General features: G+C 37.9%; 1 protein-coding gene across 34 annotated transcripts in view; it reads right to left on the reverse strand.

Annotated features, from left to right (window-relative positions):
- CNTN3 (contactin 3) overlaps window positions 1–25,614 on the reverse strand; it is a 370,445-nt gene that overhangs the window by 338,780 nt on the left and 6,051 nt on the right. For 12 of the 34 annotated variants that reach the window (XM_021069235.2, XM_021069226.2, XM_084989046.1 and 9 more), the window contains exons 2-3: window positions 13,463–13,541; window positions 7,774–7,867 (exon numbers count right to left, since the gene is read on the reverse strand). The exons of 10 other annotated variants lie outside the window; for them this stretch is intronic. The gene's annotated coding sequence lies outside the window, so the exon portion shown is untranslated. Of the gene's footprint in view, window positions 1–7,773; window positions 7,868–8,138; window positions 8,205–13,462; window positions 13,542–25,614 lie in introns of those variants that run through there. 12 more of the 34 variants (XM_021069234.2, XM_084989058.1, XM_021069225.2 and 9 more) reach the window with 3 other exon arrangements.

Genomic DNA, 25,614 nt, shown 5'->3' on the forward strand with positions numbered 1-25,614 from the left:
AGTCAAAGGTTTCTTGATTCGTTGGAAATTCATGTTAAAAAAAAAATCCAAATAACACACAACTTAAGGAGATCCTCATGCAATGCACTGCTTCCATTTGTGTAGTGAGTTAATGAAATCACATTCTGTGGAATACTGCCAGCTCATCTAGGGTTAAATGTAAGGACTGTTCTTCCATACAATGGAATATGGACATCTGTTCTCTACAAGTCCATGTGCAAATTCATTTATAAGTATATTCATTAACCCTCAGAGTATTCCATCAAGAAATCAGAAATCACTAACAATTCACAGCTGGCTAAAGTGGCATGTTCCAGAAAGGTTAAAGTGACATAAAGGGCCTCATTACTTACTGCATTTACCATATATTCTGGAAAGGACTTAATGGAGGGCACAAAAATTAGTTTTAATCATTAGTTACAAAAATTTTACATGGTTTTAAAAGTTTTACCAAGCTTTAATTTAAAAATCCTATGTTTGCTGATTTGATGCCAATAAAGTTAAAAAATTAAATAAGTAAATAAATTAAAAAATGGTGAATCTGTCCCCTTCCTCAACAGGAGTCAAGAGTGAACTCATGTTTAGCAATATGTGACACCTGTACCCAAACACATCAACAACTACATTAAACGTAAACAAATTACTCTCCTCACCATTAAGAGGCAAGTTTACAGAACTGCATAAAAAAGAAGTGACTATATGCTCTTTACAAGAAATATACTTTAAATACAACAGATTGAAAGTAAGTAGGTAAAAAGGAAAAATATTACCATGCAAACTCAAAATACAAAAAGCACAAACTGACAAATCAAAGAGAGAAATAGAAAAATCTATGATAATAGTTGAAAAATTTAAATACACTTTCTCAATTATGGATAGAATATAGACCCCAGGAGGAGTTCACTCCCCTCAAAAAAAATTGAATAAAGACACAGAAAATCTGAAAAACAGGATCAGCTCATTTTACCTAACCACATGTACATACCAATACAATATAACTACAAGAGAAAACGCATTATTTTCAAGACCATTTCGAACATTTATGGTAGACAGACCAGATGCTAAGTTTTGAAAACATCAAATAATTGAAATAATAAGTAGTATCTTCTCTGACAGTAAAAGTATTAAATTATAAATTAACAGGACAAATTGATAAGTCCACAAACATAAGAAAAAACAATATACTTTTAAATAAATCACAAATTAAAGAAATTAAATATAAACAGAAAATATTTTGAAATAAAAAATGAAAACCAATTTATCAAAGTTTTTCATTGTAGAGAATACAGTTCTTACAGGTTTAAAATTTTAAGTTTTAATAGAAAAGAAGAAAAGTTTAAATTAATGATCTGAAATTCTACTGTAAGCAGCAAAAAGAGGAGCGATTACAGTTTGAAATTAATGTAACAAAGAAAATATTTTTAAAAGAGCATAAATAAATGAAATTTTAAAGGACAAACAATAGGGAAAATCAACAAATAAAATATTGTTTCTTTGAAACAGAAAATTCAACATCCAGACATGAAAAGAATAGCATCACAACAGATCCTGCAAACATTAAACTAATAAGGGAAGATAATAAAAATAATTTCTTGCCATAAATTCATGAAATTTGATGAAAAGGATACAACACATCAAAAACAAAAATTACCACAACTACCACAAGGTGAAGCAGGAACTCAAAGTTACCCCACATCTACAAAAAAAACTGAACTTGAAATCAAAACCCTCCCCATAAAATAAGCTTCAGGCCAGATAACTTTACTGATAATTATTTTACATAAAATGTTTCAGAATATAGGAGAAGAAGGAGTACTTTCTAACTCATTTAATGAGGCAGCATTATCATGATCTTAAAAGTATCTGACAAATATTATGAGAAATTACAAACCAGAGAAATTTTCTCATGAAAAAAATCCCTTAAAAATCCTAAAAAATGTAAAAATCCTTAAAAATATTAGCAAGTCAAGGGATTTCCCACTGTGGCTCAGCAGAAACGAATCTGACTAGCATTCATGAGGATGCAGGTTTGATCCCTGGCCTTGCTCAGTGGGTTAAGGATCTGGCATTGCCATGAACTGTGGTGTAGGTCACAGACATGGCTCAGGTCTGGCATTGCTGTGGCTGTGGCACAGGCCTGGAGCTACAGCTCCAATTCGACTCCTAGCCTGGGAACCTCCATATGCCATGGGTATAGCCATTAAAAAAAAAAGAAAAAAAAACCAAGTCAAACACATTAAAATATTTTAAAAATAATAAATAATAAAAGGAAATTGTGCTTTATCCCAGACTATAAGATTGGTTTAACATTCAAAATACCAATCATGTAACATGCCATGGAAATCAAATAAAAGAGAAAGAAATATAATCATTCTTAATAGATGAAGAAAACGCAGTAACAAAAGTCAAGACCTTCATGACAAAACTCTCAAAAAAGTAGGAATACAAAGGGAAATGCCTCAATATGCTAAGGAATATCAACACCCCCCCCAAAAAAAAAAAACCCACAAAAAAACAAAAATTACAGCTTGCATCTTTCTTAATGGTAAAAATTAAACTATTCCTAGTACTATCAGGGAGAAGGCAAGGGCACCACTGGCATTCACTATTGTACTGGAGGTCCTAGACAGTGTAATAGGACAAGCAAAGAAAATAGAAAATAAAAGAACTTGAGATGGGAAAAAAGCTCATTATTCACAGAAGGTATGCTCATGTACTAGAAAAACGCCCAAAATATACAACAACAATAACAAAAAAAAAACAAACCCATACACAACTGCTTGGATTATAATATGATTTAGCAATGTTGCGGAATATAAGGCCAATACACTCAAATCAGCTGTACTTCCAAATATTAAAATGACAAAATGGAAAATGAAAGCTTAAAATTTGACTTAAATAGTAAGTAAAAACATCAAATGGCCAGGAAAAAAATCTAACAAGTACATGCAATATTTCTAGTTTGGAGAACAGAAATATTGCTGAGGATATTGCTGAGTTAAATTAAAGATGACCTAAATAAAAGAATACTCAATGCTCATTGATTTAAATACTCAATATTGTTAAGAGGTCCATTCATTCTAAATTGCATTATAGATTCAAAGTAATTCTTTTGAAAATTCCAACAGGTCCTTTTGAAGAAATAGATAAGATGACTAAAATTTGCATGGAATGCCAAAGGATCTAGAAAAGCCACAACATTTTTGAAAGAAGAACAAATTTAGAAGACACTAATTTCAACGTACAACAATTAAGACTGCCTAGACAAATAGATCAATGGAAGAGAAGACAGAGTTCAGAAAGAAGACCTCAAATATTAGGTCAATGCTTTTGTTTATTGTTTTTAAACCAAGACACCTAGACAGCTCATGGGGGGGATACTGTTTGTAATAAATGTTACTGAAAAAATGGATAACTACATATTAAAGAATCCTCAGTATCTATGTCACTCTACCAGTAAATACTTAATTGATATGGCTTATAGATCTAAATGTGAAACAGCAAATCAGAAAGCTTCCTCAAGATAATATAGAAGAATACATTTGTGACCATGGGCAGAAACACAAAACACTGACAACTTTAAAATATTGTAAACTAGATTACCTCAAAATTGAAAATTTCTCATCAAAAGTAGTATCATTTTAAAAATTAGGGAGTTCCTGTTGTGGGTCAGTGGTAACAAACCTAACTAATATCCATGAGGAAGAAGATTCAATCCCTGGTCTCGCTCAGTGGGTTAAGGATCCGGTGTTGCCATGAGCTGTGGTGCAGATCACAGATGGGGCTCACACCTGGCATGGCTGTGGCTGTGGCATAGGCTGGCAGCTGCAGCCTCCAATCTGACCCCTAGCCTGGGAACTTCCATATGACGTGAGTGCTGCCCTAAAAAAAATAATAAAAATAAAATTAAAAAAAATTAAAAATTAACAGACAAGTCAGTCTAGGAAAAATATTAGCATGGCCCTTGTATGCTGAGTATGTAGGTAAATGATGGAAAGATAAAAAGCCCTATAAAAATGGGCAGTAAACTTGAACACTCCCCAGAAGATGGAGAAAATGATAAATTAGCATATCAAAAGATGCTTAACGCATTAGTCATGCAAATTAAAAACCACAGTATTATGCACTTTCTCATTTACTAGAATGGTTAAAATTTTTAAAAAGACTGACAAATGTTGGCAGAGATATCCTCAAATAAGAACTGTAGTGGGAACTTTCAAATATTGCCTGGTGGGAATGAAAAATGGTACTATCACTTTAGATAACTACTGAGTGTATGAATGTGTGTGTGGGTATGTGTGTGAGAGAGAGAAAGACAGAGACCCTGTGTCTCTCAAATATTTAACTCAGAGAAATAAAAGCATGTCCATAAAATGAATGGTACATGAATGTTTATATCATCCATATTTGTAAATATCTCATTTCATTTGTGGGATTTAAATTACAGAGGTAACCAAGTGACAACACAGAGAGGGTAATGCCACTGAAAGAAGATTTACTGCTTACATTTCTCCAAAGAAAGGGGCGTGTCACACCACACAGTGCCACGTGGAAAAGCGCCGGTTTTGGAGAGGAAACAGAAGCCGGAGGGAATGGAAGGCATAAGCTACAGCCTTTAGTGAGGAACAGGCCAGGCTGTGCTGCATGTATACCTTAGGACTGGCTGGTGTGAATAATCAGAGAGGGCTCTGGGGCCAGTAGACTGTCCCTAGTTGTCTGGTCCCTGGTTCTGGACTGATCTAGGGCAGAGGAAATAATGGCTTGGTATGTAAGAGGTAGGTAAAGAAGGAGGTTCAGAGTACAGACTCTGGGTCACAGGGAAGACGTAAACAACTTTGGCCCACAGTTTGCTCCTCTAAGTAACTGGTGTCCAAAAGATAGACAATCTAAGAAAACAGAACAATAATAGCCCAAGAGTGGAAAATAAACCAAATGTCTATCAGGAGACAAATGAATTAATGGTTCACGGTATTCCTCTAGTAAAAGAAGACTTCTGAGCAATTAAAAAAAAAAAAAAAAAAAAAAACCCAAAAACTGGAAAATGCAATGCCACCTACAAAAATTTTGAAAAACATGATGTTGAGGAAAGAGCCAGACTACAGAGAACATATACATTATGTTACCAGATATATGAAGTCTAAGAACAGGTAAAACTCATTTCTGGTAGGGACTAGAAGTGGCCGCTTTGAGGGCAAGAAGGTTGGGATTGACTGGAAAAGGCCATGAGGTAAACTCCTGGGTAGTGCACATATTCTATATCTTGTTGTGGGTGCCCATTTGTGACTAGCTCATTTAATCAATTGTCAAAATGCATTAAACTGAACATATAAGACCTGTGCACTTAGTTATATATTGTTTTTGCTTTATATGGCCATACCTGAAGCATATGGAAGTTCCCAGTCTTGAGGCTGAATCAGAGCAACACCAGATCTGAGCCGGTGACCTACATCTGTGACCTACAGGGCACGCAGCTTGAGGCTATGCTGGATCCTCAACCCACTGAGCAAGGCCAAGTATCTAGCCTGGATCCTCAGAGAGATAATACTGAGTCCTTAGCCCACTGAGGCACAATGGGAACTCCAGTTGTATATTAATTATACTTCAACTTTTTAAAATGAAAGAAAAATCTGTTAAGGAAGATTATACATTTGAAGCAAAAAAAAAAATGCTTTGTCTATTGTGACTGCTTACTTTTCATGTTTATCCTTTGTTTAGAGTGCAATAAGAGATAATTAATGACAGTCAATTTAATTAATTAAGTTTTTGCAGAATAATTATAACTTCTAGTCCTGGCTCTTGACCCTGGTTCATAGTCCAAAATCTTTGTAACTTTTTTACCAAGATACTTACCCTTTAAAAGCCTCAGATTTTCACCTGAAACATGGGGCTAACAGTACCTATTTATTACCTACATAAATATCCTGGCACAATATAGGAGAGCCACATACTGATAACAGTAATCACGGCAAGTTAATATGACTGATTCTATTGATAAAACCTACCTCAAACATTTCTCTAGGATGGGCAACTATATGTAATATAATTGTAATATATGATTATTATATATAATATGTAAATGTATTTTATTTTATATAATAAAATGCAGCACCTCATACAGCTGTTGACATCTAAATGAGACAATATTTCAGAAGATAATAGGTCATTATTATAATCTTGTTTCTCAAAAGATATGAACTGTAGCACTGTTATTTACAATGTGCTCTGCATGTATTATTGTATATGCTCCCTACAATATTCCTATTAAATAGATACTACTATCACCCCCATTTGACACTTATGGAAACTAAGGCATAGACAAGGACCAGGCTCAAGACAGCATATGGATAAGGAGTAGTGCCAGAATTTCAACCTTATCATTAAGCACTCTGGTTCTGGAGTTCCCATTGTGGCTCTGTGGATTATGAACCCAAGAGGGTGTCTGTGAGGATGCGGGTTCAGTCCCTGGTTCTGCTCAGTGGGTTAAGGATCCCATGTTGCCACAAGCTGTGATATACGTTGCAGATGTGGCTTGGATCTGGCACTGCTGTGGCAGTGGTGTAGGCCTGCAGCTGCACCTCTCATTCAACCCCTGGTCCTAGGAACTCCCATATGCTGATGGTGCAGCTGTAAAAAGAATAAAAAATGAAAGAAAGAACACTGGTTCTTTTCATCCTTTCCCTCCCAACAGCCTCAGTTAAGTGGGCTAAGCCCCTTTTGACTGCAAGATGATTGTACTTGATCAGCCATCACATCTTTATACAGAATCCAAAGTATAAAATGAAGAAAAAGGGCCCTTCTGCTTTGTCCCTTTTTAATCCAACAAGTTGCATAACTAATACAAGGAGTATTTTTCCCTTTCAAAATTCCTTTGAAAGGAAGAAAATAGCAAGTGGCATACCATGCTTTAAAAAAATATTATAGTTGAGATTTTCACATGCATGGAGAGGTATTAGATTGAAGCATTCTGGTAACTATTCACAAGTCACAGGTAAGGATCTGTGCAAATGAATTCAAGCTAGAGCATCTCGGAGAATCAAATCAAATGTTGTAAATCCCGGACTGCTTTTATATGTGATTGAGACAGAATTTGGAGTATCTAATTCACATAGCTTTCAATGTTAAAGAATAATGGTACATAAGTCTAAACTCTAGGGATTTTCTACAAAAGAACTGTGGGACTCGAGTCCTTGCAAACTACAGAATTAATCATTTACTGATATCTGTGGGCTTAAATTGCATTAGATTTCTTACTTTGAAATCAGGTTTTGGACAAGCAGAACACTTCAAATAACTGACCATCCTTTACAGTATAATAAACTGAATTAACTGTTGTATTTGCAATTGACCCCAAATCTCTTATGGAATAATATTGGCTTTTTGTAGGACACACCAAAAAATTATATGCTAACTTGATCATTAAATATTAAGTATATGTACATTTTAAAGCACAATGTCAAATTAAAAACTCTTGACTTTAAAAAACCTTTATATCTATCATCTTGAAAGACTAAATGGCTGTCTTAACAAAAATCTAATGATTGTACTGTTTGGAATAAACAGAACTAAAAATGAAATTTTAATGTTGGGTAAATAGAGATAAAAAGGGGATCTATTTGTGCCCATTTAAGAGTTTTCTTAGCTGTCAAATGAGCTACAGGAGAACAAATGGGAATTGCACTCTATTTTATTTCACCTTTCTACAGAGGCGCAGTATGAAATTCTTTTCTTGTAGCTTCCTTGTTAAAATTACAATGTATCAAGTAGAATACCTACCCACTGGGATAATGGTAAAATTACTGTCTTGGTATTCAGACTTCATTTCCTCAAAGATTGTGGAAGTTGTGACAAGCTGCTAGATGTCTCCAAACTACAAAGAAAAGCAAAATATCCTTATCTCGGCTGGCACAGGACAAGACAGCAAACAAAGCAGGGCGTGTAGCCTCAGGCAAAGATTTCTCTATAGAGATTCCAGATCTGAGAAAACCACTTATCAAAATATTTGTTCCTCTCTAGTGATAGAGAGGTTTCCAACAGAAGGTATAATAGATATTTCATCGAGACAACACATAAAGGTCATTAATACAGTGGGAGATTGGAGGGAGAAGACTAAAATATATAGACCCCATTAACTTCCTTACCTGGAATGACCGCCAGAAACACTCCCCTTGATCTTATGGAATGACAGCCCTTCTCTGTCCTTCAACCTGCATTAACGATGAGGGGTATACCACACTGTGCAGTCTGAGGCAAAATATACTAAGAAAATACATCAAATAACTTCCCAGTGAGTAATTACAGTGGTGGAGCACAGAGCTGAACTGTCTGGGGTCAAACCCCTGTTACTGAACTATGTACCTGAGAAGTTATTACTTCACTTCTCTGAGCCTCTTTTTTCCCATCGGTTAAATAGGTCCACAACAGTGCCTACTTCACAGGGTGTTCATTAGATTTAATGAATTCGTATATATGTAGGCACTGAAAAGGTGTATGATACATGCTGTAATAAATATTATAATATAGGTCATCTAGGAACAATAATATAAATGAATGAATGAATGAATAAAGCAACAACTCAAGCAAGATACTGTCTTAAACACTGCCTACGACATATCAAAAAATAGTACTGGGTATCTTTTCTCAAGTAATGTCTAATCTAACAGGGAACGTAAGAATATCCATGGTGTTTGCTTGCCTCTGCCTTGAATCTGTTCTGCTTCAAGTTTACTGTGATGAACTGCCCCTCCCAGCTACTCTCCACCACCCCCTTATAACTTCCACCTTTCCCACCTTTCTTCTTTCTCTTTAGCCCAAAAGAATCAGTTTCATAACTTGGTCTCTATTAATAAGAAAATGATATCCTTTTCCATGGAGGAATAAAAAAGCATTAAAAACATAAAAGTGGAGTCAGGTTAAGCATGCAGGAAGGGTGTGGGTGCACAGACAGTGCAGGCAGGTCATGAGAACACAAAGGAAACTCAAGTGTGTTCAACATCAAGGCTTATTCGTTCACACACATCATGTTTTTCCTTTCAGATCAGGAACAGGATAGGACTGCAGTCTCCCTTCAAATATGGGGTATGATCAACATTTTTGGTCAATGAGATGTAAGCAGAAGTGACTTGGATCTCCTGTAGGCAGAAGCCTGAGACAACCACACATTTTGCCATGTTCCATTTTCCACATGGTTGCAAGAGTGGAGGCAGACATCAGAACTGTGTTTCTGTCAACCTGCATCTCTGAGCAACTGCCATGAGCAGCTTCCACTTGCCACTTAGGTTAGATATGTAGCATGAGCGAGAAAAAAGCTTGAATTGTATTCAGCTACAGTGATTTCTGAGGACTTAGCCTGTTCAAATGATAACATGAACAGAAAGAAAAGAAGGAGATATAGGCAGAGCAGGCCAGTAACCATTGTTAAACTACCGCCCCCACCCTGCCCAGTGACTCTGTCTTGGACTTTTAAATAAGGAGCATCAAGGCACACAGAGGAGTGGAGGATGGAGGCTGGAACCAGTTTGAGCTGCATATCTGATGTTCAAAGCAAGAAAATATACCTTCTATTACAAAAGAGGCAATATTCATGTGCAAAAGAAATAAACATACTTGGCTATAATACGGATCCTAAATTACCAAAGGGTGTTTTTAAGTGAATGTGGGATCAGAGTGTGAGCTTTAGGCATAGATTCAATTTTGAGAAACAGCCAGATTAAGCGTAGGCCTGCCCTGGAGAAGGGCAGACACAGGTAAAGGTAAGAACAAAGCATGTATGCAGGTATGCTTGTGTGGTGCTCAGAGAGTGGTTCAAGTCCCCTACCCTACTATGTGGATGCTGTGGAAAACATCTGGGGACATTTTAGTTTGCCCAGTGGGGAATATCAGGGTCTTTAGAAAGCAGAGGGCATGGCGGCTAAATGTCATGCAGTGCAATTTCCACAGAGTTTTCAAATGGGAAGGTTATGTGAAAAAAACCTATTTATCCTCATCTGGCTTATAAAGAATTATTTGCATGGTCTTCAAATGTAAGGATGCAACAACTATGCAAATCAAAGGAAGACTGAATTTGCAATAAATGTTCAAGATGATACCAAGAGTTGTCTATAGTGTCAGAAAAATCACATTATCAGTGGCAACACCCCTAATGTTGACCACTGAGTGGTCAATAACATGACTGACAGGTAACTGGTCTGCAGCTGTAGCCACCACATTCACAGTGATTTTGCTAATATATTTACATATGCATTCTTAGCTATCAGGTCCAATGTCGAATACAAAGAAAATTCACTATAATGTTTAGTTGACTACTGTGTAATTTCTCCTCAATTAAAGCTTAATTATTATAAGTATTTGCAAGCCCAGACAACCTCATCTTATCTTCTGGGGTGGTTATAACCAAGCATTAAAGATTAAAACAAATCAAAACTACCACGAGATACCACCTCGCACCAGTCAGAACGGCCATCATTAATAAGTTCACAAATAACAAATGCTGGAGAGGGTGTGGAGAAAAGAGAACCCTCCTACACTGTTGGTGGGAATGTAAGCTGGTACAACCACTATGGAGATCAGTATGGAGATACCTTAGAAAACTATACATAGAACTACCATAAGACCCAGCAATTCCACTCTTGGGCATATATCCAGAGAAAACTTTCCTTGAAAAAGACACATGTTCATTGCAGCTCTATTCACAATAGCCAAGACATGGAAACAACCTAAACGTCCATCAACAGATGATTGGATTAGGAAGATGTGGTATATATATACTACTCAGCCATAAAAAACAACAAAATAATGCCATTTGCAGCAACATCAATGGAACTAGAGACTCTCATAATGAGTGAAGTAAGTCAGAAAGAGAAAGACAAATACCATATGATATCACATATCTGGAATCTAATATAAGGCACAGATGAACCTTTCCACATAAAAGAAAATCATGGACTTGCAGAATAGACTTGTGGTTGCCAAGGGGGAGGGGGAAGGAGTGGGGTTGTTGGGAAGCTTGGGGTTAACAGATACAAACTATTGCCTTTGGGAGTTCCTGTCGTGGCTCAGTGGTTAACGAATCTGACTAGGAACCATGAGGTTGTGGGTTTGATCCCTGGCCTTGCTCAGTGGGTTAAGGATTCAGCATTGCCATGAGCTGTGGTGTAGGTTGCAGACCCAGCTCGGATCCTGCGTTGTTGTGGCTCTGGTGTAGACCAGCGGCTACAGCTCTGATTCGACCCCTAGCCTGGGAACCTCCATGTGCCGCGAGAGGAGCCCAAGAAAATGGCAAAAAGAAAAAAAAAAAAAGAAAACCCAAAAAAACAAACAAACTATTGCCTTTGGAATGGATTAGCAATGAGATCCTACTGTGTAGCACTGGGAACTATGTCTAGTCACTTATGATGGAGCATGATAACGTAAGAAAATAGAATGTGTACATGTATGTGTAACTGGATCACCATGCTGTACAGTAGAAAAAAAATTATATTGGGGAAATAACTAATAAAAAATAATAATAATAATATTTTTTTAAAAAGAAAGTAAAGTGATAATAAAAAAAAGATTAAAACAACAGGAATTCCCATTGTGGGTAAGCCGGTTAAGAACCCAACATAGTGTCCTTCAGGTTGAGGGTGCGATCCCCGGCCTTGCTCAGTGGATTAAGGATCCTGTGTTGCCACAAGCTCACTGATGTGGCACAGATTCCATGTTGCTGTGGTCGTGGTATAGGCCGGCAGCTGCAGGCCTGATTCAACCCCTAGCCTGGGAACCTCCATGTGCCAGAGGTACAGCCACAAAAAGAAATAAAAAAAATAAAATAATTATTTAGCTTATAAATCAATTTCCTTGTATTTCCCCTTTTATTATACTTTAGGTCTTATGTTGGCCTTTTTAAAATCATGTCAGTAATACTGGTATATTAACTATAAACGTCATGTCAGTATGTTAAGGGGATGTTGAAAAATCTTAGTTTACATGCATGATGTGTGAAACCTACTAACTTAGACAAGAAAGGCTGCAAGAATAATATTGGTGTCAAAATGTTGGAAGCCTTGAATGCTAGGTTAACAACTTTTCCCACAATTTTCCTACAAGCAGCAGGAAGGTATTACCATTATAAAGTGAGAAGGTAGTATGAAGAAAGCTGTGTTTGAAGGCAGTGGTACCATGAAGGGCAATAAGGGAAGAGGAGAAGCCAAGAGGGTTCAGCCGTGTAATGGGAAGTGTAAATTGGAGCAGTAGCCTGAATTGGGGGAATGGCTTGGGAGAGGGATCTGAGGAACAACACAAAGAAGCCTCCAGCATAAGTGCCTGGTCCAGGAGATGAGGAAACAATCAGTGGGAACTCCAACGGGGTTGTGGTTCCCCTGGCAGGGAAGACTGATGGTCCAGAGGCAGAGAACAGGGACGAGTGAGTTTAGAAGCCATATCTGGGGAGGAAGATGAGTTCAAGTTCAGGCATACTAGAGTTTAAATCAACAGTAAGACATTCAGATGAAAACGGAGGACAGCAGTTTGAAAAGTGGGACTTAGCATGGGAAGAACCAGCATGATCAGGACACAGGCGGTAAGAGTTATAGAGAGGATGTAAAGGCTCTCTAATGGAAGAAAGAGGTAAAAAATGAAAGGACAGCCAAGGGCTCAGGCTCAGAAAACTTCTACAATTGAGCAAGGGAAGATGGGTTAAAAAAGCAGCCAGACAGACCAAACACATAAAAGGACTCCAAAAGTTCAGTGGTAGGAAAGTCCAAAGAGGTAAACTGATGGTGGAGAGCAGGAACAAACAGAAGTGAACAAAGACTGAGACCCAGATACTGAATTTGACCTGAAGAAGCTGTTTGTGATCTCAGAGTGAGGTCAGAAGGCATCCAGGAAGGCCATCCAAACCAAGAGAGGACAAGAAATCCAGGGTGCAGGTTAGATCACCTGTTCTAGAAGCTCAGCGGTGTAAGGGAGGGCAACAGGAAGAAACCGCATGTCACTGACGACTGTTTCCCAATGGAACATGAAAAGATGTATTAATTAGTACAGATAGAGATTTAATTAGAATTGAGAATTGGGGAAAAAAGACATCTACTCCAAAATGCATCACTTGGCAAAAAAGAAAAACAAAGTGAAACATATACAAACCGTACCCAGTTGTTCTTTAAGGAATTAAAGAAAATAACAGGGGAGTTCCCGTTGTGGCACAGTGGTTAACGAATCCGACTAGGAACCATGAGGTTGCGGGTTCGGTCCCTGCCCTTGCTCAGTGGGTTAACGATCCGGCGTTGCCGTGAGCTGTGGTGTAGGTTGCAGACGCGGCTCGGATCCCGTGTTGCTATGGCTCTGGCGTAGGCCGGTGCCTACAGCTCCGATTCAACCCCTAGCCTGGGAACCTCCATATGCTGCGGGAGCGGCCCAAGAAATAGCAACAACAACAACAACAATAATAACAAAAAAAAAAAAAAAGAAAAGAAAATAACACACATACTTTCTCCAAATCCTCAGACTTCAGGATATGAACATCCCAGGTGGCCTGGCTATGATGCTGATGTTCTGGGTCAGTTTTCCTAAATGAAAATAAGGGTAAAGCTCAGATTCTTAATAGGAATTTCCTTCACAGCAAATGATTGTAGGTCACATCTAACTGAAGATTCACCTCTAGTGTTCTCAATAAACTTATTTTTTAAAGAGCTCAAGCAAAATTCTGCACCTATATGCCTCACTAATAATAAGTTCTATATAGGAAGTCTCTTTTTCTGAAAGGTTACAGAGTAAAATATGTATTATTTACTAAATCTACTTTTAGTTTATTCATAAAACTAGTAGCCACTGCATGGCTATTAGGTTTTTGGCACAAACAGGGCTTTAAAATAAACCTAGCTTCCTAAAATGTAAATAGATAGGAAAATTGACTCAATATGCTATCATTTATTTTTAGATGCTGAGTGTTTGTTTTTGTATTTTTTAGAAGATGTCGCACAGATTCTGACTAGCAAATTAACTGAGAGTTTTATAGCTTGGCAAATTTGTTTTCACTTTAGAACGATTTATGACAAGCAGTCTGAAACACATTGTGGCTAATTAATGACTTTTTGGTGGTTTGACATACATAATACATTAGCTTTGTGATAGCTTCACCTCAGAACCTACTGAGTCATCTCGCTTTTTCTCTCTCTCCCCCTCTTTCTCTCTCTCTCAGATTGCAATGCATGGAAGTGGTTAAAAGAATAGAAACTCCATTTTCTCTTCTTTTTTATAACAGCTTCTGGCAGAAAGGTGATTTGCTATTGAACATCAAAGAACAATGGAGAGACATGGAAGGTTGAAAGAAGATTACTCCATGCGATTTTACATTTCCAAAAATATAACGTACTCATCTAGAATTCCTAATGGCGTGATAAAGTCCATGTGCGCCCAGGAAGAGAAAATATTTTCACTAATGCTAAGAAACTACTATTGATTATTTGAGTAGAGTAATTACAGCTACCAACGACTTAGTATCTCTGTGCTGGAAACCATATTATTTTTACTTCTGATAAGATGACTTTACGGATGAGAAAAATGAAGCTCAGATGAACTTTCAAGGCCATAAATAGGTAGGTAGGCAGGTGGATAGAAAGACAGCTAGAGAGGTTTTTCCATTTGTTTTGCATATGTATATATGTTATACACACACAAATATTTAGAGAGCGAGAGAGTGAAACAAAGTGTTGGGAGAGGTGTGTGAAGCCATGTAAAAAGCTTGCTTTGGCCCTGTTCACTGTTTGGTATTGTTTTAAGAATGGAATCAATATTAGCTATTGCTTCTGTTATTTTAGTATCTGCTAAGAGGAAGCTCTTGAGAGTAAGAGATGTGTCACTGACTTAAAAATTATTATAGAACAGAATTATCCAATATATAACTCTTCTGTCAACCCCCTCCCAACACCAAAGCCACAGTATAGCTGAGTAACTAGGAAGAGAGTGACAGGCAATTCACTCTCTGTAGAAGAAGGAGAGATGGCACTTTGATTGGAAGACAGAGAGGGGAGAAAAAGACCTAGGGAACATAGAAGAGAAGAGATAAAAACTCCAAGGGGAGCATTTTATTCTCCTAGCTACATGGCTAGTGAGAGCTGGGGGGCTGAGAAGCATAGGCAGCCTCTCAATAGACTGTAAGCATCTGGTTTGTTGGAATTTCTCAGTGTCTCCATGTGAGTATACTAGGATACAGGGCTGTTTGCAGTGGGCGATTCCATCAGTCCCTAAACTTACATTCAACACAGGTACTGTGGTTATGTATTGCAAACCACATTTCCTGTTTCAAAAAAGCATCAAACAACATACACAGAAAAACAAAAAATCCCACAATATATTACCAACAATGAAATCAATGGACAACCCCCCCCCCGCCCCAGAGCAAATCAATGAATTTGTAAATTGAAAAAGTGCAATGGACTTGAGCATCAAGGGTCCTTTCAGTTGGAAAGGGCAGAATTCTTTCATTAGAGGGTGTGATTGTTTATGACACAGCATTCCAATGTCTTCAACAGGCATCAACACCTGCCTTAGGGACTTGGGTTTAATCCTTTGAGGGAAGCATGACCAATGTTGCCCTGGAACTGAGGTCCCTCCCATCCTCCTAAGCACAATGGCAGGAGAAGTAAGCAATTTAAATATACCATCCATTCCATTTACATAGAATTCTAAGGCAGCAAATAATGACAAGGGTGAAAGGGCTCCACGCTCACCATCTCATCCATTCAAAGGTTTGACATAGGAATCTGTCAATGCAGACTGATCGTACACAAGCTTCTATAAATCAGACTTATACTAGGTTTGGTCCTCAACCAGAAAAACCACCCTTTAGAACAATTTCAGAAAGACTTAATCACTACTATCGGAAAAATGATTTCATTAGATATATAAACCTCTTCACATGATTTAATACCATACGTGAAAAATCTCTATATTCTAAGCAAAGATCTTTCCTAAGCACAAATCTTTCTAGAACTACATGTTATCAGGGAATTTTTTGTTTTTGTTTTTTTAAATGAATAAGGAGGAACCCAGACTTTGTTCCTCCAAGCTACTGAGCTGTGGCTTTGTGAAATGGAATTTACAATTACTAAAAAGAAAACAGCCCCAAATCCCACAACTCCTTTCAGTTAATTATTCATGACATTGATCAGCACATTTATTTTTAAAAACAGACAAAGTTGGAGCAGCACTCAAAGAGGAAGAAAACTTCTTGCAAACTTGCATTACTGTGGACTTGGGAGTTTCTTTTTTTTCCCCCTGGGATTTGTACTTTGCATATGTAAATTTGAAAACCAATCAAATATCATCACAACATATTTAAAACAAGTTTACAATGTTAAAAGCTACCTTCGCAGGTGATGCTTTTCATTCTAATTCGCTCATCAGGATTAATTTTTGTTTATTGTTCTTAATCATAAAAATTAGACACCTCTAGCAATACTAAAAATAAATGTGGTAATAATGAGGAAAATAGGATGGATAAGTCATTTCAGAGTTTTAGAAATTACTTCAGGGTTTACAAAAAATATTAACTTTCAGGAAATCACAAGACATTAGATTTAACAGAATAGACTTTCTACTTTCCATACCCATTAAGGGTATCTTGGAAACTTCTAGAAGAAAATTTCAAAGTTACAGAGTTCCCTTAGCATGGCAGATTGTCTGTCAATGTGGCAGTCAACAATTCCTTTTTTTTTTTTTTTTTGTCTTTTTGCCATTTCTTGGGCTGCTCCTGCGGCATATGGAGGTTCCCAGGCTAGGGGTCTAATCGGAGCTGTAGCCGCCAGCCTACACCAGAGCCACAGCAACACAGGATCTGAGCCATGTCTGCAACCTACACCACAGCTCATGGCAATGCCGGATCCCCAACCCACTGAGCAAGGCCAGGGATCAAACCCACAACCTCTTGGTTCCTAGTCAGATTCGTTAACCACTGAGCCACAATGGGAACTCCAACAATTCCTCTTAAGGATACTTCTTCCCACTAAGTCTGTTTCCCCTCCTCCGGATTCTGGACTGGCTCACACAATGCATCAGAGCGGACACTCCACAAGTCCCAGGCTTAGACCTTAAGAGGCTTCCATTTTCACTCTCATGGAAGGTAAAGGAAATAAAGGAAAGCAAGCCTAGATTACTGAATGATGACATGTGAGAGTGAGCCATCCATCCAGGTCCCAATCACTCCAGTTCCAACTGAGGCAACAAACTTGTGAGTTAAAGGAATTTCAGACTTGCCAGGCCCAGTCAGGTCACCCCAGCCAACACCACATGGATTACAGATGTGCTGTCCCTAAAGAGCCCTATTTTAATTCCTAACTCACACATAATTGTAAATGATAAAATGAATATTTTAAGCCACTAAATTTGGGCATGGTTTGGTATCCTGCAAAAAGTAACCAATACACTTATAGTTGAATTCAATACCAGGTGATTTTCATTGTTATAATACCTTTCTTAATAAGGAGCTGAAATTAATTCTATGAAAGAATCAATGAAAAAGTATTTCCTTCCAGTAATGCATCTACTAGTTGCAAGGCACAGAGATAAAATGAATAGTGATAGTAATATCAACAACTGAATGTGAGTTTAAGCATAATTATTAATTCATCAAATGAATATGGAATGCCTACTAAGATAAAGGTAGTCAGGCACAGGTGACCAGCAGTCAGAAAAATTTAAGAGTGTGAAGGGGTATTAAAGCAAGTAAAAGGCAATTATAATACAGTCCTAATAACTGCTGTCAAGAACAAAGATTTAAAATACAGATGTGGATTTTTTTTTTCTAAATCTAGAAATAACTATGTTGATGCAATCGGATAAGCATCATCAGAAAGGTAGCTACACTGCTCACTTGTTGCAAGGATTAAATGAAGTGGTTAGCATAGCACTTAGCACATAATTAGCCCACATTAAATGGTGCTGAAAAATCTCAACTATACAAAGAGTTACAAGAATTCAAACAGGGAAAGCTCATGAGTGGTTTGCAGGTTATTTGTGGGTTTTATCTAATTGGCTCGGTATTTTTGACAGCCTCCTCTCTGCCAGGCATTGGGGCCACAAGAAAAAGAGCAAGAAAGGCACATTTCCTTCCCTCAAACAACTCAACAGGGAAACCAGACATCCAATAAGAATAATGAGAGATAGTGAAAGGCAAAGCAAACGGTTGTCACCTGCTCAGAAGTGTTGTTTAACCTGAAACTCCTAAAAGGAGTTGGAGTGACCCAGGCAACAGTTGCTGGGTGTGTGTATGAATGTATTTGGGAGTGAGGCAGATGCAATGGGGGATGGAGCAGGGGAAGAGTCATCCCAGACAGCGGTCACAGCATGTTAAAAATCCTGCTCAAGAAATGGAAGCTGTCCATCATTGCTAGAACAGAAAACTCAAGGAGGAGCACCTCATAGTAAGGCCAGTGAGGGCGGCAGAAATGAGATCACATGGAGCCCTTAGGAACCAGATCAAGTAACCTGGACTTGTCCCTAAGATCAACTAAAATTTACTAAAGTTTTGTAACGGTCTCCTGCAGATCAACAGAGGATTCTGCTCATGGAGACTCCATTTTATTATGGGCTTCTTTGGCTGCAGCAACAGATGAGGACACATGGAACCAGATACTGGCTCCCGGAGGCACTGCAGGAAGTGACTAAATGCAAAGGGTTCACTCACATTCCAGTGGCCTAAGTAAGTCAAGTGACCAAGCCTGTCATCACCAGTGGGACAGGAAAGAATCGACCTCTCCTGGGGAGGGGGTAACCGATTATCAATAATTTCTGAATAGCAATAAAGCAAACAATTAAGATAAATAGATGCAGAACTTTGACTAAAGCTAATTAGAGCTAGAGAGAGAGACAAAAGACATTCAGGTAAAATTTTTAAAAGTATGATTTTGACAGAAGTAAAAAATACCATTAAGAGGATTCCTGTCTAGTCAGGGATGATAGAGCATGATAATTTGAGAAAAAAAAGAATGTATACATGTATGTGTAACTGGGTCACCATGCTGTACAGTAGAAAATTGACAGAACACTGTAAACCAGCTACAATGGAAAAAATAAAAATCATTATATTAAAAAAAAAGGATTCTAGATATTAATGCAGGACAACAGAAAGGCTAGTGTCAGTGTAGATGAAAGTTTTCATTAGATTCTTTTCTTCCTTTTAAAATGAAGAGGAAAAGAGGAGAAAAACAAGTGATTCATATGAGGAAGAAGGAAAATGAGCCAAAGACTCCATGACCAGAAGAGTGGAGGGCAGAAAGCTTTGGAAAGAAGGGAAGTGAAAGGGTTAAGCCAGGACGGGAAGCTGAAAGAGGTCCAAAGAGTAAACTCAATTTTAGTCCTAGAGATGAAATCCTATAGAGAGAGAAAAGTGGATCCACTTGGCGTCTCAGATGAGTAGAAAAGTTCACTTACAATCACTATGGAAGACAAGGCAATAGCTCCCATTTATAGTTATCTAAATTTTTTCTTATAAGTGGAGGCTATTCTGGAGAGAGAACTGCATTGCTTCTGGACATGGGAAATATGGACTCCACTTCTGGTTAGGTCATTAACCAGAAGGAAATCTATGAATCATTGACCTAAGGAAATCTATGAATCTTTTAGGCCTCACTGGGAAAATATACTCAGCTCTATAAAGATTTGTGAGCCTCTCCCCCAAAAAAGAAAGCTATTATTTATAGCCAAAATTTCATCTAGATCCATTCCATCCTCAGTTGCCTATTACCTGAGACCTGAGATTAAGAACAGGACATGGCCTTCAATCCACCTCTACCCTCTAACATCCCACACTCCATCCAAAGTAAGGTCTTCCTACTATCACAACTTACAATCTGTCAGGTATCCCCTTAATAGGCCCTCAACTACAAGAAGCATGGACATGACTCACTGGATCACAGACTTTCCAAAGGCAGCTCTAACCAAGCAGACAGACAGCCTGTGCTTTGACATGCTGCCCCTCCCCCCCCATGATAGGTGGGTTCAACTCAATCCTAGATCCACATGAAGCCTTCCCTAATTATTCTATTCGATAATCACCTCAGTTTTGTTCTCAACTCTCGTCTTCCAGTATATACCCAATGCCTCCATTATGCTAATGAATAGATATAAAATGTAAACGGTGAATAATAAGGACACCAACACTCATACAAACACAAACATCAATAGGTAGCAAAACTGCTGAGTTTTCGTAGGGGACTGGCCTTACCTCATGTATTTATTACAAGAAAAATCTACAAAGCAGGCACCAATATTCCAACTTTACAGATAAGAAAACTAGGCTGAAGAGAGTCAATTAATGTACCCAAGGTCACAAACTATTAAGTGGTAAACATAGCTGACCTGGATGAAGAAGCATAGACATTACCACTAGGCACAATTTACTAATGCTATTCACTAGGTTTCTAAATACATGTCAGTTCCTCCATTGGACTGTGTGCTCCCTAAGAGCTTTCATTGTGTTTTCTCTCTCTCTGTATAACTGGGCCTCATACAGGATTCCACTACTTAGGCAGCAATTAGAGTTATAATTCATTTATAGGCAATAAAGTGACATTCACATTTCCTGTTTCTTATTTGAAAGGCAACTAAAATCTAGAGGGCGATTACAATGCTTAATGGATGTGGGGTTTGGTGGTATGGCAGATTGCATTACTGGCCCAAATTCTTCACCTCTTTCTGCATCTATGTCCTTGGCCATGTTCCCTTACAGTCCCCCCCCCCTCGCCCCATGAAAGGGGCAGAGGATAATTCCACTCCCTTGAATTTGAGTTTGTCCATGTTTCTTATAATGACTCACAGAACGCTACAGAACTGATAACAAGCTAGTTGCCAGCAAAGATCATAGACCTTGTATGTTTTCATTTATCCTTCTGCACCCACAGAATTGTCATGAGACTAGGTGCCACCAGACAGTTTCTCCTTCAGTCTGCACCACGAAATAAAATGTGGAAATATCTCAGCCATATAGACCTGCAGCTTGAGCAATGCACCCCAGCCAAGCCCGGTCAAGATCTGCTAATCCTCAGCTCACTCATAAAAATATGAGCTACCCCAGCCAATATGTAACAGTGAGAACTAGATAAATTCCTTTCATGTCTGAAATTTTGTGGTTGCTATCTATGTAGAATCACTGTGGCAAGAGCTAAATCATACAGGTAAACAGTATTTTTCTTCATAAATATTCCCTCTTTTCCCCTAGATCTATATGTGCAGTGCATTTCTGCCCACCATCTTGGGCATGCAACTTGTCAATCACATATCAAGGCATAAGACCTATGTTGGGACCTAGCAGAAGCTATAATGTGCCAGTAATGGTTTGGTTCAGTCTCAACATAAGCTGTTGAGACTTCAATAAAATTTTGGACTTCTAGCCTAATGACTTGATTAGATAAGATTTTTGAGGTACAGTTCTTGTGGAAAATAATTTGTGTACATGTGACTGAAAGTATATTTTGTGTGTATGAGAGAGGTAGATTTGTAAATATTTGTAAATATCATTTGTAAATATTCACTTATCTTTACCTTCCTTTATTGGTCTTACTTTGACTTCTGGCCATGGAAACCTCAGACAACCTGATAAATGACCAGCTCTAGCAAAGTTATGAAAGCAAGTACACAGTTTAGCTAAGCCTCCTGGGTTTCTCTACCCTCTGCCACGACATCGTGTCCTATATAAGACATGTTCTTAACTTGGATTCCCTAGAAACAAAATCTGAGATGAAGAAGATTGATGGAGAAATGCTCTCGAAAAAAACAGGCATAAGGAAGTGAAAAAAAAGGAGGGGAGCATGAACAGGCATAGGAGGACCCTGAAACTTAGAGCAGTTGCAAGTGAGGCATTAGTTAGTCCAAAAGGGTTCTGGGGGCTAGGATGACCTTCCAGAGTTGTCCTAAATTAGGGCCAGAGGACCAGGGGTTATTTTTGCCTCTGTATCAGCCGGTCACTAGCATAAGCCACCACACAAGAAAAGGCAAAACCTGGGCTGAGACAGTTTATAGCACTAAAAGAAATTCCCATGTGAGGGATGAATATTTGGGCCATTGGCAGCTGATATTCAAAGCAGACATGGGTAGATGTGGGGCGTGTCGGCCCTAAATCAGATGGCGCACCGCAGTACCCACTACGTGGTGGGGCCTTCAACCTGGATGCCAGATGAAAAGCCACACAGGGCAGGTGCACAGACAGTCCACAGCACAGAAAGTATCCAGGCTGTCCCAGAGCCAAACCTCAGCTGGCAGGTAACACACGTGAGGAGTATCTTGTGGTTAGAAGTCCCTGAGATTTTCAGATAGTTTGTTAGCAAAAGCCTCACCTTTGAAAAGTATTTATATTTTAAAATATATGCTTTTTACATGAAAACGTGTGTGTATGCGTTATTGCTGCCGAAACTACCCCCACATTGAACCACTTAACCACATTTATTTGCTGATGGATCTGCAGCTGACCTGAGCTCAACTAGGCAGTTTGTCAGTGAATCTTCTGACAGCTTAACTGATCACTCACATGACTGACTACCAATTCTGGCTATTGACTAGCTATCGGCTATTGGTTCTGCCTTTCCCTGGTCTCTCATTGTCAAAAGCCTTCTTTGGGCTTCTTTACACAATGGTTTCAGCACAGGAAGAGGACAAGAATGGAAACACACACACATATCCCCGCCCCATGCCCAGGGTCTTAAGGCTGAGGCTCAGCATTCACAGTGGCACCACTTCACTTTGTCCACATTTTACTGCCCAAATTCTGTAGATGAGCCCAGATTCAGAGGGAAGGAAACAGAGTCAATGCTTAAAGGGGAGAAAGAGTAAGACACTGTGCAAAGTACCAAGGACAGTATTACTGCAGCAACGTTGGCAAAAAGTCTGCCACAGGGCTGATGTATGCTTTATCTTTTTCTAAAGTTATCTTTCTCTGAAGATCAAACTTGATACATTTCCCCACCCCTGGGAAGGTCAGGAGTAACCTGCAAACAAATACATGTAATCTTTTCAATTAGAGACAATTGAAAACATTTACCCACTAGGGGTCAGTACAGAAGAGTCAATCCAAAATATGACCTTAAAGCAGGAAAGAAATCTGAGAGACAAAAAAGAGGAGAAAGAAGAAAATAACATTAAATAATATGAGCATTTAATCCTATACACAACTTCAAATGCCTCCCCATCATTTGATTTGATTTTCTTGTGCTTGAATGCTTCCAAAATGGATGTATTTTTCACCCTATGAATTTTATGATTTGTTATTATATTAATTCTATTCCCTATTCTAACCTATGTCTTGGGTAAGGTGTAGGGGGGAGGGTGGATTAAAGCAGGTGGGAAGAATGACAAAGAAATGATCAGATTATGGGTAATCAGATGGAAGAATAGAAAAATCAAGATTCAGAGGAAAACACCATAAGAGATTGTAGAAAAATGACAAAAGATATTTCCAAGCAAGTCATAATGCCAAAACATCATAGCAACAGACAATTATGACCCTATTACATTAAAAGCGATAATGCCTATATTGTAGAATGTCCCATTATATGGAAATATGCCCTCCACTGATAAGCATCTTCACGGAATATGTTGTTTCATGATATAACAAAACCCATCTATTGAGATACTTTCATTCTTTTTAAAAACTAGTATTTCTACTAAGCATTACAGAACCAACTTCACAAGGGCAATTACTGCTTAATATTAGTGAAATAACAATCCTGCATATTAATACTAAATACAAACATATATATCTTTCCATTGCAAATGAGAAATATTTTATTTAATGGTATGACCCCGCAAGACTCAAGTTTCCAAACTGCATGCCAGATGCTCATAGGTCTTTGTTTTTCTTCACAAAATTAAAACAAGTCCTAGTAAAGAGTTACCAGGAATAATTGAGAAAAGTGACAAATCATCTAATGTGTACAAAGGTAAATGCCTTTGCAGGTGTAGGGAATCAGTAGGGGTGAGGGAGGTATTGTCTACTGTTATAGGCACCCGACTTTGGTATGCGTCTTATCTGTATTCCAGAGCCTTCAGAATATTCATCGGAATTAGTAACAAGGAATGGTAATCAGCAACTTTCTGCTGCTTTACATTCACAGAGGCGGCCAGCCTGAGTGAGTAGCAGCCATCAGATTAGATCACTAGCTATACTGCTCGGGTTGATTTTAATTGCTTGAAAAGGGTCATTACCATCTTCTGGAATGTGTTAAGTTATTTTAAAGAGTGACTATTTCTATGTAAGAAATAAAAATGGACTGTGAGTCAGTTAGAAAATACAAGGAGAAATTCATCTGGGTCTTTGTCCTGGTACCATAACAATCCTGTCCAAGTCTGATTACACTGATAAACATGTTTACCTGAAAAATTTGTAAAAGTAATATGGAAAGTCAACACAGATTCCCAAACCAGAGACCACAGAGATCCATCCAAATGTCACATACTGGTTTATAAAATGCCTAGATTTCCATTTCCATAGCAACTTTTACATACAGGCAACTCTAAGGCAAAGAATTGCATGATATTTAAGAACAAGACAAATACTTGAATGGAAAAAGGTCTATGGAAGTGCAACTTTTGAAACCTTAAAGATACTTGCAAAATATTACATCAGTGTATGCTTACATGGGAACTGCACTTCTCAGGATAGTCATTCTTTAAATTAAAATTCTAGATACATGAATCTACATATGGGATAAAATGGCATAGAGCTATATACATATTCTTGCAATCAGGTTAAAACAAAACAGTGACACCTGAATAAAGTCTGTTGTATAGTTAACTGTAATGCATCAGTGTCAATTTCCTGGTTCTGGTATTACACTTTAGCCATAAGCAATGTCACCATCAGGGGAAGTTGGGTGAAGGCTATTCAGAACTCCTGGTACTATTTTTGCAATATCCTGTAAGTGTAATTATTTTAAAACAAATATTTTAATGTTAAGTTAAAAAGTCTCCCTCCTTCAAATAATTCAGGAAGTCCTGAAAGGGCTAAGGAATCTCTATCATTTCAACAGAGTAATTTATGTTTCTAGAAAGGTCATAAATTGGGAAGCTGTGAAACAAAAAGAGTATTTTTAGCACTGCAAGAGGAGCTCTCAGGGCAAAGGTTGATTGGTGATATTGTTTAATAACCCAAAACTTTCCCTCATTTATATGTAATTATTGATAGTTTAGGAAGATGTGCTTTTGATTTATTGAGAGCAGTCATTTACTTCTTTTTATGCCAATGTTTTATTCTAATTAATAATGAATTTTGAGAATTCCAAATTACCCCTCTTTCATTAAAATAAAACAATTACACCAAGGACTGATCCTTGGTACTGACAACCTTTAGCTTATGCTTCCTTTCAGGCATAGATCTGTCACAGAATTTTTAAAAATCAAATCATATCAAGATGTGCATCTGTTGTCAATGAATGACTTATCACCTAGAAGCTGTCCAAAATAAAGTAAAACCTTTAAATATACACTGAAAAAAATTTAAGGGCAAAAAAAAAAAAAAAGCCCTAATAGAACTACAGTAGAATCAGGCTATCTTTCTTTCATTCCACAAATATTTACCAAAATCCTAATATGTGTGTTCCATTCCACCCACAGATTCTAAGGAAAGGCAGATATTAAACAAGCGTACAATGT

The sequence above is a fragment of the Sus scrofa genome, chromosome 13 (genome assembly GCF_054392235.1).
Source record: "Sus scrofa isolate SSC_HxYL_T2T_F1_AM1 chromosome 13, Sscrofa_HxYL_maternal_Yorkshire_Landrace_v2.0, whole genome shotgun sequence".
Lineage (NCBI taxonomy): Eukaryota > Metazoa > Chordata > Mammalia > Artiodactyla > Suidae > Sus > Sus scrofa.